Here is a 17477-nt window from a genome sequence, read left to right on the forward strand (position 1 = left end):
GTGCCTTGAAATTAGTCAAGTTAATAATAGCATGAAAGCAATAAGTTTGTTTGTTTTTTAAGACAGGATGTAGACTTTGTAGAACTAAGCCAGACTAAAGCTCACCCATCAAAGCTCACTGACCGAGATAGATAGACTTAAAGAAAAAAAAATTCAAGAATTTTTGTAGGAGTGAGAAATTGTAGCCTTGCTGTACTTTACATCTGTGTATATTATTTAGATTTTAATACAGTGGTCATAGTCCTCAACTTAGAGAAGTCCTTTACTGAAATATAGCTTATTATCTATGTTATCAAAATACACTTGGCAGGGACCAATCAGAGGATAAATAAAGTCAGACAGAGAAAGTATAAGGTGAAAATCTCAGCATCCAGGACGAAAATGATGGCATTTTGAATTTTCATAGTTAAAGTATATTTTGAACCTTTAACTTAAACATATTGCTACAAAACTAGGTTCACGTAATTTTCTTCCTGAGCCACTGATTGACCAATTTCACATTTGTGAGCACATTTTATAAGGAAAGTTCTATTGCCAAGGTCATCAAACCTGAATATTATGTACATGAGTATAAACAAAATATGAGGACAGGTGAGATATTATGTAGAATAGAACATATATGATTGCAGAATGAAAAATGCACTGATTTTCATGTTTTATCCATGGTTATCCTTAAATTAAGCATAAGCGTACAAACTAAAGCATAGGAGTAAAAAATGGTAATAGATTCCTGGTTTAATTAGTAAGATTTGCTATGATTCATTTTAGAATTTTTTTCAAAATATGTTAAAATGAATTAAGCTTAATAACCGTTTCAATTTCTTGATATTGTTTTATCCTCATCATGACCAGTTTCACCTCATTAACATTTTTATTTATGGCTGCATTGGCTAATAGAGATGTATTCCTTCATGTGATCATTTATTCAGAAAACATTTCATCATGATATCCTACTTAAGTAGTTACTTTTGCTTATTTTGTGGTTGTTAGTTTTTGTTGCAGACCATTCCAGTTCAAGAATGGGAAATAGTTATAAAGATAATGGCAATTCCTAACATTGAAAATGTCTGAATTGCTGTTTTTTGTAGCAGATATTATGACTAAAAGGCTTATTCTGTTTTCTTCATTTCATTTTCATTCAGGTTTCATCTACAATTATTTTATGTATTATTTAAATCTTCTGTGTTTTATTTATTTATTTATCCATCTATCTATCTGTCTATCTATCTAGCTATCTATCTGTCTGTCTATCTTGCTATCTAGCTAGCTAGCGGTACGCGGGCCTCTCACTGTCGTGGCCTCTCCCGTTGCGGAGCACAGGCTCTGGACGTGCAGGCTCAGCGGCCATGGCTCATGGACCCAGCCACTCCGCGGCATGTGGGACCTTCCCGGGCCGGGGCACGAACCTGTGTCCCCTGCATCGGCAGGCGGACTCTCAACCACTGCGCCACCAGGGAAGCCCCATAAATCTTCTGTGTATTATTTAAATCAAGGACTGTGCAGTGCCTTAAATGGAAAAGAGCACTGGACTAGTTCGGGGGGGAAAAAAGGAGATGACTTTTAGCCAGTTCATATAGAGGGTCCAGCACTGCACTAGTCAACTAGTCTCTTTACAAATCTTGTTTCAGGAGTCCCAGCCCCACTACTGTTTTTGACTTTAGCTACTTAATCTGACAGAGCTTGAGTTGCTTCATCTCTAATGCATGGGTAATTCTTCTCTACCTAACTTCCATGATTATTGTGGAGATTCCAACGAGATAACGTAAATGAAAAGCCATGTATCACTATAAAAGTGAATTAAGGACTTTCCTGGTGGTCCAGTGGTTAGAACTCGGCGCTTTGACTGCATGGCCCTGGGTTCAATCCCTGGTCGGGGGAGATCCTGCAAGCCGTGTAGCATGCCCCCCCCAAAAAAAAAAGTGAATTAAATGAGAAGTTATCTTCTTACTGTTAACTAAGATGCTTATTTTAGGAGTTCTTCAAAACAGTTCTATTTAGTTAGGGTTTTATTATCTAAAACTACACATTCATGTTTCAAATGGACATGCCCACATCCAGTTGCCATGAGTGTGATGTTAGTTCTTCAAGCTAAGTATCACTGTTTTTATGGCTTACTCTTAGATATAGAGTTCCTTGCAGGCTTTGTAAATTCTATCTTTTCAGGTATCTGGCGGAAAGAGATGTGTGATATTACTAATCATTGATATACTTCAGATCAGTTCTCCCATTTAAAGGCAAAAGAATGCCATAATGGAAACATTTGGAAGAAAAGTAATATGGAACGTGATTGTTAACGAAATGCATACTGCACTACCACTTTAAAGCTTGGAAAATGTTTAATTCAGAGACTACATAGATAATGGCCAATGAATAGTAATAAGCCACTTAATTATTTAAATACACTGTCTACTCAGTACATGCAGTGTTTTTAAAATAATTTTTGATATGTTAAAATCTTGATGACCAGTCGCACAAGATAAAGATGATTTACATAATCCTTACATTCTCAAATTTTAATGAAAATCTTAGTATTTCAAACATACAGTGCTTTTCAAACAATTAGTCATTTAGATAGCACATGCATCACAGTTTCACGTCTGCATAAAAGCTTTGTAGTTCTCTTATATTATTCCTTATCCATGATAAGCATGAAAACTATACCAAGTTGACAATACTTGACCTATGTGGGTTGTACTACTATCTTATCTATAATACACAAATAACAAAATAACATACCTTGATGGTTATTATAGCATTTGCTACCCACTTTGAGTTTCTGTGATTGAAACACTTTTGAAATGTATCTGTGCACTGTTTCTTCTTCCATGAGTGGTTAAATAACTGAAACAATCACTTGATGAGTTTTGGGCAGCTGCTTTTGTTTTTGTTGTTTTTATAAGGATTCCATTAGTGCTAGGTACTCTACCAGATGGTGATGGTTCTTTGCCTTCATAATAGGCACAATAGTTAACAATATCCTATACTCACCTCATACTGAGGGAATGTTATGAAAATAAGGAGGGCAAGCTTGATGGTAATTGTGCATTGTGCTGAAGTGCTGTGCCCATCACTCCATGAATGTTGAGTGTTCAGTGATGAAGTTTGCACCATCTTCAGATAGAGATCTAGATAGCACAGCCCATAGATTAATTTCCAGCTACGTTAAAGAGTCTTGCGCATGTTGATATGCAGCTGTTTTTTGACTCAATTGCCTAGTCGGCTTGGCACAATTTATTTCAGAATTTCTCTCCAAAGTATTGCTTAACCCATTCTGTGCCAATTTCTTGATATTACAGTTGGCAGTTGATCTAGGTTGGTATTTTTAGCGACTGTCCCTTGACTTTAACAGAAGATTACTGAAAATACCAACCTAGAATCTGTGATTGTTTTCATAGCCAATATTATCTTCATGTATTCTGCTTCAGCAATGTCATGTGTCTTAAGCCTTCTCCTCCATACTTGAAGCACTGTGATACCTGCCACTTGTTATCTAGGAAGGATATAAATGCTGTCATTATTTAATTATGAAAGATCAACACCCATCACATCTGCCCACTGCACTCACCACCTTGGGTAGTTTTGTAACAAAGATTTCCTGGCAAGGGCCTTAGCAGCAGGCGTAGTCAGAGGACAGCCATGTCAACCCATATACATTCCTAAAAGATGAGAACTGGGTGAGGAAAACACACAAAACAGCCCCATACTATGTCTTCAAACATCACATATGATCGTAAGCATAATAATAGTTTGGCAAGTGAAACCGGTTATATAGACATATGGATGTGAATCTATCCTTGTAGGTCAGTTTGTCCTGAGTTACCAGTATATTCTGTACTAGTATCACTAGTCACAGCAGTTTTCACCAGTTTAAAATTTGATTATTTTTGAGTGAATATTTACCTCATCCCTGTTTGCTAAGGGAGAACTTACCGGGAGCAGAAGACTCCTAGCAACATAATCCCAAGGGTTGCTGAATTATGCAAGATTTAGAATCATTTATGAGCTTGATCAGAGGGGTCTGCCTGTATTGTAAAGATACATAGACAGCACCTGTCATCCTGAGACTCAAGGAAAATAACATTTTACTTAAGGATCTCTATCTTCTATTATTGACCTTAAAAAGGACATATCTTTGACCAGTAAAAGTCAATGCTATTTTGGACATTTCAAAAATCTCTTTTGAAAGAAAAATGGAATTACAGTCAGTACCCAATGAAATACATATTGATAGCCTCACTTGTTAAACTTTTTATTTTGAAATAATTTTAGGCTTACAGAAAAGTTGCAAAAATAGTACAAGGAGTTCCTGCATACCCTTCACCCAGCTTCCTGTAATGTCAACAACTTACATACCATACATAGCACAGTTATCAAAACCAGGAAATAACTCTAGTTCAATACTATTAAGTAAACTAGAGACCTTATTTGAATTTCACCAGTTTTCCCTCTAATGTCCTTTCTCTGCTCCAGGACCCCGCATTGCGTTTACTTGTCACGTTTATTTAGTCTCCTCCAATCTGTGACAGTTGCTCAGCCTTTCCTTGTCTTTCATGACCCTGACACTTTGGATGAGTACTGGTCAGTTATTTTGTAGAATGCCTCTCAATTCGGGTTTGTCAAATGCATTCTCATGATTTGACTGAGGTCATGCATTTTTGGCAAGAAAACCATAGAAATGATGTGCGTCATATTCAAGGGTACTTGATGTTGATGTATCTCCTCTCTTATGTTAACCTTAATCACCTGATAGAGATGGTGTCTGCTGGGTTTCTCTGCTGTAAAGTGATCAGTTTTCCTCTTGTGAAAATCGATAAATATCTTCTTCATTTATTCAACATCTCCTCAACATACCATTGATGGTAAGGGTCATCCCAATATCCAAGCTGTCAAAATGTGGAAGTGTCCATCTTAGAAGTGATGGGTAACACACTTCTCTACTAACTGTCAATCAAGAAAGGGAGGGAGGAGAAAATGGACCAAAAGATGAGGAAAGACTGAGAAACTGTCACAGATTGGAGGAACATGACAAGTAAATGCAATATGGGACCCTGGATTGGATACTGGAGCACAGAGAGGACATTAGGGGAAAAATTGGTGGAATTCAAATAAGGTCTCTAGTTTATTTAATGGTATTCTAGTAAAGATAATTTCCTGGTTTTGATAACTGTGCTATGTATGGTATGCAAGTTATTGACATTATAGGAATCTGAGTTAAGGGTCTCCAGGGACGTTCTGTACTATTTTTGTAATTTCTCTGTAAGTCTAAAATTATTTCAAAGTTAAATGTTTTAAAAAGAACTTTCTTAGTCTTGCACATGCATCTCCCGTCTTTTGATGTTCAGAAATACAGTAGAGTATTATTGTTTCTTTTTAAAAATCTTTAAAATTAATTAATTAATTAATTAATTTTTTGGCTGCATTGGGTCTTTGTTGCTGGGCGCAGACTTTCCCTAGTTGCGGTGAGTGGGGGCTACTCTTGGTTGCGGTGCGCGGGCTTCTCATTGCTGCGGCTTCTCTTGTTGCAGAGCGCGGGCTTCAGTAGTTGCGGCTCGTGAGCTCTAGAGTGCAAGCTAAGTAGTTGTGGCACACGGGCTTATTTGCTAAACAGCATATGGGATCTTCCCAGACCAGGGCTTGAACCTGTGTCCCCTGCATTTGCAGGCAGATTCTTAACCACTGTGCCACCGGGGAAGTCCTATTGTTTCTTTTAATTTTTCTTTCTTCTTTTTTTTAAACTTTGGGTGTGATAATGAGAAAACTCTGAAATCCATGGAGTGGCTGGTCTTGGGACTAACCTCAACTAACTAGATGGGTTGGATAATTTAAATAGTTAAGAAAGCACTCATACCCATTAACAGTGCTTCACAAACCTAGCAAATCAAAAATTTTGAATGTAGAACATTCATTTCAGATTGTTACCATTTACAGATAGGAAACTGGAGATCCAGTGAGGGAGAGTCCCTTGTCCAACGTCACATAAGCAGTTATCAAAAGATCCATGGGCTTCCCTGGTGGCGCAGTGGTTGAGAGTCCGCCTGCCGATGCAGGGGACGCGGGTTCGTGCCCCAGTCTGGGAGGATCCCACATGCCGCGCCTTAGGCCCATGAGCCATGGCCGCTGGGCCTGCGCGTCCGGAGCCTGTGCTCCGCAGCGGGAGAGGCCACAAGAGTGAGAGGCCCGCGTACCGAAAAAAAAAAAAAAAAAAGAGCCTGAGAACTCCAGTGTTCTTTCAGTCATTTCAGTCTTTTTTCCTGTGGTGAAGAAGGAGATGGAGAAAACATCATTTGGGCTTATTGTGTTTGGTTTGGTTTTGATCTTTGCAGCATTCGTTTAATTCTAAAAGAAGAAACATACTGCTCAAAAATATGCAACGCGTCACGAATTTTCGTGTCATCCGTGTGTGGGAGCCATGCTAGTCTTCTCTGTATCTTTCCAATTTTAGAATATGTGCTGTCGAAGCAAGCACTGGGCTATTGTTTTACTAAACCAAAAGCATCCAGTGCTTATCACGTCAGACTGTCCCACGTGACATTGGGATGCCCTGTTTTCAACGTTTTGTGTTTCTCCTTCACTTTCTGTTACTTCAAAAGGGGGGAAAAGTCAACTTTCCCTTTCCTAATTTCTCCCTCATTTATTGTTTCATGACATTGCGTTTAGATGAAGACTTTAATTAAAGTTTCGTTATTTAGTTCTCTGACAGTCATTTGGGCTATTAATTTTGAAAAGAAGGAGGAAGAGGCAGGGTGTTTTTATTTTTAGACCACGTTATCTAACTTAGTGATACTAAGCTTTGTTTAATCACCAAGAGTCAGAACACTGAGCTGTCTCTACTCCCTTGTCCATCCTTTTCTCCAAACCCTGCATTGCTGAGTTAGCTAGCCAGAATTGGGGATTGTAATGGGCTGTGGATCACGTATATCTTCACTGCATGAAACTCTTTGTTTGATGTCTGATGCTTTTATAGGTATACTCATTAGTACAAAGTCCTGGCCAGCTAGGGAGGTACCTGTCACAGATTAACCGAAAATATTGCAGTAGCAGCTCAGCCTTGTTATGGGTCGAATACAGTTTTGTAAAAGAATTTGGAATCTAATCCAATGAATTTAAAATGTTGTTTTATGGAAGCATAGCTCAAGATCATTTCTCTCTCCCCCTTGCAGCCAAGGCTGCAATTGGCTACCTGGTAAGAAATGACTTGTGATATGGCCAGGGATGTATTCTTCAACCACAATTTGGTATCATTAAGATGGACCCTTTGTCACAGGAACCCCATTTAGTATGAGAGATCTGAATATCTGATGTTTGAGAACTATCTACTATATGTCAACTCTTTTGTGTGGAAGAAGCTCTTTACATGTTAGGGAAATAGATGTCTGATCTTACTTGATCATATAATAATTCTCTCATCACATAGCTGTATGAAGTCATTATAAATATTGTTTTTTCTTTACTTCACGTTTTTGTGAAATGTGGGTACAAGGTACTTCTGTGCATCTGGAAATAGCAATTAGTTCTTCTAGGAACATGACTTTATTCATAGAACATCATTTACTCACTGCTGTTTTTGCCCTTACAGATTAGGTTTCCGATTGTAAAGTCCCCAAGTTTGCCTTGTTTTCCTCTATCTCAGCCGGCCGCTTGATTGTTGACCTACAGGGTTATATATTCCAGAGGAATTTTAGCCATCTGTTCTTTCCTCATTATCTCTAAATAATCTTTTCACTTTTTTCTGTATTTCCTCCACTGTGTAATCAGTCTTTGGTTTCTTATATTTATGGTTTTTGTTGCTGTTGCTGTCTAATCCAGATTTGCAACCCTGCTTAGGTTTTCAATGTTTTTATTTCTGTGCCTTCAGTTCTCACCACAGGGTCAAATTTTACTGCTAGACGTAATGAGAAGTTTAACTCATGCTTTTTCCTGTCTTTCTTGATACTGTTTTCTTAAAAGTCAGTAAACAAATTCCATTTGGTCTACGACCTTCTGTTTTGTAAATAATCTCCACTATTTGGACTTAACCGTGTTGTCTAGAGTTGGAGTAAATTATTTTTCCAATATTATTCCTGATGAGCTTGTATAACATGGCTTAGTGTCATGTCAAACTCTGTTACTTACTGAAGTAGATGTGGCAACACGATCCATCAGTTTTTGCGGCTGTTGCTTGGTCATAGACATGTCAATGTATGCTTTCAATTGGACTTTTTTTTCTATTGTAAATGGACATATTTTTTGTTGTTGTTGAAACTCAGATTTTTATTTACCCACTGGGAATTTGTAGAAAAGAGATTAGCCTTTTGCTCCTACACATGTTCTTGTGGGTAGACAGTGGACAGTGAAGGCAGTTTCCACGCTGAAAACCATCCAACAGCTTGAAAACAGAGTCCACAGTGATATAACTGTGTTAAATATGGCAAATTTCCTGAACTAAGTAAGAGATATCCTATGTGTCAGCCATGATTTGCCAGCCAACTAGATAATACCAAGGTTCTAATTTCTGTCTCTAGGATGCAGAAATGCAAACAGAAAACCTTTTTCTCTGTGACTTTAAACTCGTAACCCATCTTTTATATGTGTCTAGGTACATTGAGTAGGCAGCATTATAGTATCAATCATCTCTTAATTCCATTCCAAATACATTTTGGAGACTATATTTTTAAGATGACATTGTTTTAAGATCACATTGCTTTAAGATTGTTGTTCATCCTATTTATGAAAAAATAGTAACCCTGAAATAACTGTTTGAGAATGTTGAATATGTTTTAAGAACTCTGTGTGGTTTTAAAACATTTGCTAAATACCTATCCCAGAAGTTGTTTTTCTGTTGTTAATGTTTATATTTATCACGTACTTTATTCAAAGAACTTAAACTTTTCCAACTTTTATAAAAACATAATCTCTAGAGTTTTGTTTTGTTTTGTTTTGCCATTTCCTGGTTACTTCGCTTTTTCTATTAGCCGGGAAAGCATTCTATATAGAAACTAATTCAATCTTAACTTACTTCCAAGTAACTGAAAAAAATTTTAAATTGTCCATTTTTATTCTGCTAGTACCCCACTAGAGGAAGGATTTTTTCCAGCTTTAGTGAGATTTAATTGACGTATAACATTGTGTAAGTTTAAGGTGTACAATGTGATGATTTGATACAAGTATATATTGGGAAATGATGACCACAATAAGGTTAGTTAGCACCTCTATCACCTCACATAATTACTCTTTTTGTGGTAAGAACATTTTAAGACTTACTGTCTTAAGCAACTGTCAAGTATATAATACAGTTTTGTTCACTATAGTCACGATGCTGTATCTTAGATTACCATAACATATTCACCTTATAACTGGAAGTTTGTACCCTTTGACCACATCTCTCCATTTTCCCCACCCCCAGTCCCTGGTAACCTCCATTCTACTCTGTTTCTATGAGTTTAGCTTTTTTAGATTCCTCATATCAGTGAAATTGTACAGTATTTGTCTTTCTGTGTCTGGCCTTCAAGGTACATGCATATTGCCAGAAAAGGCAGGATTTCCTTCTTTCTCATGGCTGAATAATATTCCATTGTATGTATTTTGGAATTTTGTCTTATTTTTCATAGAGGCCTTAAAGGTAGTCTTGATAAATGCCTCTTTCTTGGGTGAACAACAGAGGTAACCATGGAAATGCTTGATGTGAAGCATGGTATCAGCAAGTGGCATAAATATAGAAAATGCTGACTTGTAATAACAGCTCTAACCAAGGCTCCTTGTGTGGCCTTGAGGAAGTCATGAGAATCCTACCTACCTCTTTTTCTCTTCATACAAGAGCAAGCAGCAGTACTCAATTTGCAGGACTGTTGCTTGTGGTTTACTACAAGGATTTTATAAATGTCAGGGGTCATTTAATGCTGAAAGTCCTGTTAAATCCATTAAGAGTTCTATCTATATACATTCAGTTCCCCAAAGAAATGATTCATTCAACAAACATTTATTGAAAACTGTTACTTGTTAGGCACAGGGCTGAGTACTGCACAGAATACAAAGTTATGGAAGATATGGTCCCTGCCTGACCTTCTAGTATGAAGCTGCTTGTGTTATGTGCCATAAGCCAGGTACAAACGAACCACTAAAAGAGTCCAAGGGGGGAGGGAGGGCTGGGATTACATCCAGCTGTGGTGGTTAAAGAAGTAGTCATGGGAGAGGTACCGTGTGAGATATTCTTGGAAGGAGAGACAGGAAGACATTCCAGGCAGAAAGGATAACCTAAGCAAAGACAGAGGGGGAGAAAACCGTAGTGTGGATTTGGGGTGTTGAGTGTTAAGTCAGCCTGGCTGAAGCATAGAGCTTGTGTTGGTAGAGGAGCTTGAACTTGATTTTGTAGCTCTTAGGAATCTGACAATTTTGAGTAGAGAAATGGCATCATCAGCCTATGCAAGATGAATGGATAGAGCAAAAGAGACTGGCTACAGGGGGACCTCTTAGAAAGCTGCTATTGAAACTTAGAAAGCTTCATATCGAAGGTATGAAATGATAAGAATTTGAATTAGGGGGTGGCAGTGGGAAGGAGAAGCCAGTGATGGAGTTGAGATGCTGCTCAAGTCAACATGGTTAAGTAAGAGGGGGTTGGTAGAAATACTCCTACCTGCTGCTATTGTGTTCACCTTAATATCCAATTTCATTGAATTTGAAATGAAGATTTGTCATACTTTTTTTTGGTTTCACATTAGATGGTGTCTTGTTCACCGCCACAGCTTTTGTGCCTAGCACACATAGTACATATTGGGAGCTTGAAAAGTGTTCACTGAATGAAACATGAACTTGTTGAATCGCTTTTGACAGAGGGAGAACCAGTATGGGATCCCCTGCAAGGTGCCTAGTCATCGCTCCACCTGCATCTGTACTTCTACTCCCAGTTCAGTTTTTACCTAAATATGAATGAAAATTGTATACACCCATGTGCCAACTTTCGTCACTCAACCACATTTTAACCTAGATTTCATGGCCTACAGATTGCTGATTTTTGTGAATTTAATTCTGTCCCTTAGCATTGTAGAAATGTTCATTGGCCAAACACCTTGGATACTCTCCAACTTTAGCATTTTGAGTGTTTTTACCCTCTATGTGGATTTAAAAATAATTTACTGAATGGCCACTGTTACATGTTATTTTTAAGTAATTAGTGTGATAATCTAGTAATATTCAAGCATCATTTTTTGCCTTAAAATGTTTGAAATTGAATTTTACAGCAAGTGGCTAGCTTGCAAATAAAGGTATTCTTGGAAGCATGATTAACACTAATAAGGTCATTCTGAGTCAAGTATCAGGTCATAATCTGCAGAAAAGGGTTTTGTGTAAAAGGTGACTGCCTGATCCAATAAAAATATATATTTAAAGTTTAATCAATAACGATTGCTTCGAATGTACAGTGATATTTATAAAGTCTGAAGAGTTTGAGCATAGAAAGGCAAAGAAAAATTCTTAGAGAGAGGGTCTGTGCATTGACTTTTTAAAATAAACTTACCTAGCAATCTGCTTTTTAAAAGAAATGGAAAGTAATAAGAAATGGGAAACTAATTTCAAGATGGAATTTTTAAAAAGGATTTCTAGGTTTATGAGCTGTACCTTGGTATTTGTGCAGTCAGCTCAATCTCTTATACCTTCTCCATCTTCACCTCCATTTGGCATAGCGATTTCTGTTTTTCAGGACAGACATCCTGAGGCCTTGGGTGCAGCTCTTAGTAATCAAGATGTGATTCAGGTTTGGGCAACTGACTCTACTTCAAAAATAAGAAAAGTACCTGGACCATTTTAGAAAAATGTTTCAACAAAGAAGGAAACTTAAAATGGTTATAAGTATTTAGCAGCATTCAGCTGATGTCATTAATAGTTTACAATAATATCCATAATTGTGACTTGCATATTTTAATAGGCAACTGACAGCTAAGACAAAACCAAGACCCTCTTTCACTCTTCCCAAATTCTCAAGGCCTCACTCCGGTGGCACATGACATTTATTCCATCTACAAAATATTACTGATAAAATGTATTTAATCATATTTCACTATTCCTCCCCCAAATCTCCTATTTTCCCACTAGAGAAACACTTAAGGAAAAAAAATGACATTACTTCCATGCGAGAGATTGTAGAGAAAAAAGAAGAAATTCGGAGACACCTATTTGAGAAAAGCTTTTCATCCTGAAATACTTCAGCTCCAATAATAATGTATTTGAAGCAAAACCAGAACGAAAGTGTAATGAATAAAATAACATAGTAATGAAGGGGGGGTGGTGATAGAGAAAGTGAGACTCTGCCAGAGAATTATTTGTGCCATTTTTATCACACATTATAAACTCCATTATAAACTCCTTGGCTTTCCTTGAAGCAAAAATGAAGAGCTGTGATTAATTACGGCTCAGAGATGTCTCATTCTCCCCATCAAATTTCTCCCCCTCCTCAATAGCACCTCTAGGCCCCTAGTTTAGTCACCTTTGATTTCTTCCCCACTGTTTTCCTTTGATTTCTAATCCCATAATGTCAAGTGCTAGAGCCCCTCTCAGCAGCAGTCCTCAGGCCTCTGCAGTTGCAGAAGAGATAAGATAGGCAAACTTGTGGGCAGGTTCCCTGCCCTATTCATTGTCTTCCATAGTAGCCAGCAGTCTTTTTCACAGAGAGGTGCTTATTAACCAGTGTACTTTCTTTTATCAGGTAATAAGAACAATGCAGTTCAATACATTTTCCTCTTTACAATGGTTGCCAGAAAGCTCAGAGCTACATTTAGGGCCCAGCTGAAGCGATTAACCTTACCTAGATTTTTGAAGTTTTTGATGTGATTATCACCACCTTCCCCATTATATCACTCTTACTCTTTAGGCCCATGATAATGGTGTTTTTGGAAGTGTGTCTTTCTTGTAAGTTGCTTCCAAGCCCTTGTGGAAGAATGCAGTTGTATATAACTAGTGAGAGGGAAAGGGAAGGGGCTAATTCTATTTCTGAATTTCATATTTACAGCTTATTAAGCTATTTGAGTGTTTTTCATTTAGACGTGTCAATGTATTGCAAGCATTATGGTATTGCAAAGTGGGGGCTTCAGATTTAAATAGGCTGCCAGTGGTACTCAGAAGTAAACCGAGTACTGCTGAGACTATTCTTAATCAGAAAGGAAAGGATAACGAATACTCGCAACTCCTTAGCCAGGTATTTATTTTCTTCACAATGAAAAGGACAAAGTGTTGTATGGGATGTCCTGTTTCCTTACTGCATCACTGCAGGGTACAACGGATGAACTTTGTATTTGGTGCTTACTTTGAGGTTTGGGAGTCTATCAATACTTCACCTTTTGGTTATCCATGTTGAAATGCTGTGGTCAACATTGGGTTGTTTGCTTATTTGATGTGAAAAGTATTTCCCTCCTTTGAGCTTGTCTTTTTTCCAGGTATCTTTTTGGGGGGTGAGGAGAAGAGGTAGTACTTTCAAATGAGTGTGGTTTCTGCAGTGAGTAAAGGTATTAATTTATTGGGGAGCCGAGGAGAGTTTACTAGCAAATCCTTTATCTGCTTAAATTTGGGTATGTAGCAAACATTTTGAAAAACCCTCTGGGGAGATTTGTAGAGCAAATGTAGGCAACATGTAATACAGAGCTCTTATATACTTACCTTTATAACTAATAGCACTACTTTGTAAACAGAACATGAATGTGTTTTCTAGGAGTAGTGGAATAGAATCTTGAGAGGTCCAATCCTTTTTTTGTGTGACCTGGACTGGCCTTCTTTTATACGACTGCTAACATCATTAGTGAGGTCAGAGATGTGGAATTAAGATATCAAAATCCCGTCTATATGACCTTTTAGAAACTGATTATCAGCGACATAAGAAAATGCTTAGTAAATAGCTAAATCTATTGTTCGATAAGACAGCCGTTCCCACAGTGCTGGGAAAGTGTTGTTGGCTGACTAAGCAGCACAAGCTTCACCTTGGAACTTGTTAGAAATGTAAATTCTTGGGCCCTACCCAGATCTGCTGAATCAGAAACTTTGAAGGTGGATCTGACAGTCTGTGTTTTAAAAAGCCCTCCTCGTGATTCTGATGAACACTCAAGTTTGAGGACCACTGGTTTAGAGAAAACCCTAACAGTCCAAGAGAGTTATCAACTGAAGATAATGTTTCTCAGTTTCAGAATTCTCAGCACTCTGTATTACTCCCTCAATGCTTTTTCCTTTTTTCCACTTTTGTTCAAATGGTGTCATTCTTGGCTTATTGTTTATACTCAGATCTGGTGGAAAGAAAATGACATCTGTTCTGGAAGACTTATATATCTTTGGGAAACTTATTATTTCTCTCCCTAGGGAGCACCACAGTGCTTATTAGCTGAGATAAGGCTCTGAGATGTACTGCACGAAAGAGTAGTTTACTTCTGTTACACTCAACATTTCTCAAAATTCTTTTACCACAGAACCCTATTTTTGTGGAGCACATAGAAACTTCCCATGGAACATCTCATCACAGGTAGCTGGACAAGAATAACATTGGTGTGTAAATGTATGAAACCAAGAAGAAAAAGATTATTTTAATCATTTGTCTCTTGTAACCCTTTGGAAGGATTAGTGACTTTTTTATACCCCAGAAGGTCTATTTTAGGTGTTGCTAGCTGCCACAAGCTTTATATGCAGCTTTATATGCAGCAGGTGTGGTGGGGACAAAAAGGGCTTATATATGTATATAACATATAAAATACATATTTGTATATAATATATATTTATTCTTTACAATAAAAATATGTATTAAATATAATATTCAGTACAATAAGAATATTCAATATATAAGTATATATGTTCCAATGTGTTTCACATTTATATGAGTCAATCTTGGCTTCTAAGCAGTTGGGCCTGTTGAGATGAAAAATAAGAAAAATGAAAAACTGTTCAAATATTTAGAAACAGTTTTATAATGAGATTCATTATTATTTTACCAACTTATATAAATAATATTCAAAATCCCTTTGCTATAATTAATTACTTGTTAGTATTTTAAGCACCATTAACATCTTCTCATATATCCTAAAGCTTGTTTTGCTTTATCCTCCTAACTTACCAGGAAAAAAATGACTTGCTTGATTTCTTTATATCCTTTTAATATGTGTTATAAATAAAATATAACTGCAATTTTGGCAAAATTAAAATATAAAAAGTACCAACCCCAAAATGTGACGCTCCCAACTTTTTCATATGATAGAGATTACTTTGAATGTTTTATTCATTATGATTCTAAAGTGAATTTTCATTATGTGAGATCTTAAAGTAAGAAGCTTGTGATGGTAGAGAAGTACCTCTTGACTAGGTAAACTGGTCTTCTAAGTAGGCATTGGCTTATTGCCAATTGTAAAGGGAGCAATAATTCCTTTCTCTTTTCAGTTATTTGCAAGGGTAAGATTAAAGCTTGGATCTGCTGCTTTATCCTCTGCTCTTTCACCTACCATTGCCACTGAGCTGTGGGAGAGGCAACTGTAACAATACCCGGTTCTAAGAAGAGAAGTGTCCTTGGTTTTCTAACATTGTATATAAATTCCCTGTCTAGGCACATGATAATTTATATTACTCACAAAATCAAGGATTCCTCTTATAATAATGCATTATCTTCTGTGGGGAGGTAAAATGGTAAAACATAGTTTGTATAATCTATTGAATTTTTTTATACTTAATTCACAGCAACAGTTTTAGTTCTAACTAACTAATAAAGAAAGTAAATATTTTTTTTTTTTTTTACTGATTTTACTTCCAAAGCATACTAAATTTCACTTTTTCCCTTTACTCTTTCAAAGTACTTATGAAGTATGTAGGGGCAGGAATTATTCCTAGAAAAACTGATTAACAGAATTGGAAAATAATTTAGCCATGATCTAAAGGTCATTAGAATCCAGGACACTTAAATCCCAGTTTAGCCCTCTTCTTAATAAAATACTGCATTCATATTAAAAATATAGATTTATTCCTGCTTTTTCTTGGAATAAATGTGTTAGAAGTTAGAGTATGAACTGCCTGCAACCTGATTCCAAACAGCTGATTCATTTCAACATTGGATTTATTTATCATTATTATTTTCCCCATCAAATTGTCTTTAAAAGTATAAGTAGCCTTTTGGATTCTACACGTTCAATTGTATAGTCACTTATATAAGATCTAGGTTCCCTACTACATCATCAGCAAATACCTAGAATATTTTGTCTTTTAAAAGCTGTGGAAAAACCTAAATGTTAAGTTAGAGTGAATAGAATTCATATGTTTACATCATGTTTATATGTTTACCTGATGCATTTACATGTTGATTTGCATTTGAAGTCTTTAGTCTTATTTTGTGAGAATAATATTTACTTAACCAAAAATAAATTGACAATATAGAAAAGAAAATAAATAAACATAACTCTTGCTCACAGGCAGAGTTGAAGCATTGAAAAAGTCAAATCCTAGTTCACAGGCCCACAAATCATCACCCCATGTTGCACCATCTCAAAGTTTATACATTCTCTGGTCATTTAAGTCAGATCCCCACTAAAACTGAGCTTTTGGTGGCATAGTCTTTTGTGAGGTGGTATGTGTGGTGTGTGTGAATCCTTATTTGTCTGTGTTCTTTGTGGAATGAAATGCTTCAGAAGAACACTTTGTACTTCTTTGTGATAAGGTTGATCTTTTGTCATTGTTTGGGATTTTCTCTGCTTTGTCATAGTGTTGAACCTACAGCACCCAGACATTTATGGTCTGAGTAAACCTGCTTCTAAAATGGCACTGCCGTGGTGTTTTTTTTTTTTTTTCCCTTAAGATTTTTCTTTTAGAGTGGTAATAATGATAGTCACAAAAGGCACACAACCAACCCTTTCACTGAGCCCCACTTCCATCTGTTCTCTATGTCCATATGGGGTTTTGCAGGACTGTTACTTTTGTCAGGCCATGGTCATTTGTGCTTAAGCTCTCATAACCTGACTCCTGATTCCAGGACACTGCTTATCCCAGACCAAAATTCTATCATGCAGACATTTGCTAAAAAGCTGTGCTAAGAGATGAGATATATGTACTAATTGTTCTGCTTTGGTTAGGATGAAAGACTTCATAATCCGTTTAAAGCACTTTGAACAGTGCCCAGCACATGGTAAATACACAGTAAAGTTATTCAGGTGGATGTGGTGTAAAAAACATTGGACACTCAGTTATCTTGTCTTATTCATTTTCAAGTCACCTAAGATCCCCAGGTACTTAACAAAACAGCCCACTTGGCATACATTTATCTATTAAATAGTTTCTGGACATACCTAACAGCCAATTGGTATGCAATCTTTATTATAATCTTAGAAGGAAAATAGTGACCCAACCATTAGAAATATTTGAACGAGCTCATTCCTCAGTTTAGCACACCATGGTGTTGTGAGGCATTAGTGTATTGGTTAGGAATGTGAGCTGCAGACTCAGATCACCTGGGTCAAATCACAGCTCTGCGACATTTGTTCTGTTACCTTGAGTGTGTT

General features: G+C 36.9%; 1 protein-coding gene and 1 non-coding gene across 7 annotated transcripts in view; one reads left to right on the forward strand and one right to left on the reverse strand.

Moving 5' to 3' along the window:
• MBNL3 (muscleblind like splicing regulator 3) overlaps positions 1-17477 on the forward strand; it is a 113572-nt gene that overhangs the window by 50713 nt on the left and 45382 nt on the right. The window lies entirely within an intron of this gene.
• LOC131749135 (U6 spliceosomal RNA) lies at positions 6360-6466 on the reverse strand. Its single transcript, XR_009333242.1, has one exon. It is a non-coding gene; the product is annotated as a U6 spliceosomal RNA (small nuclear RNA).

Source organism: Kogia breviceps, chromosome X (assembly GCF_026419965.1).
Source record: "Kogia breviceps isolate mKogBre1 chromosome X, mKogBre1 haplotype 1, whole genome shotgun sequence".
NCBI lineage: Eukaryota > Metazoa > Chordata > Mammalia > Artiodactyla > Physeteridae > Kogia > Kogia breviceps.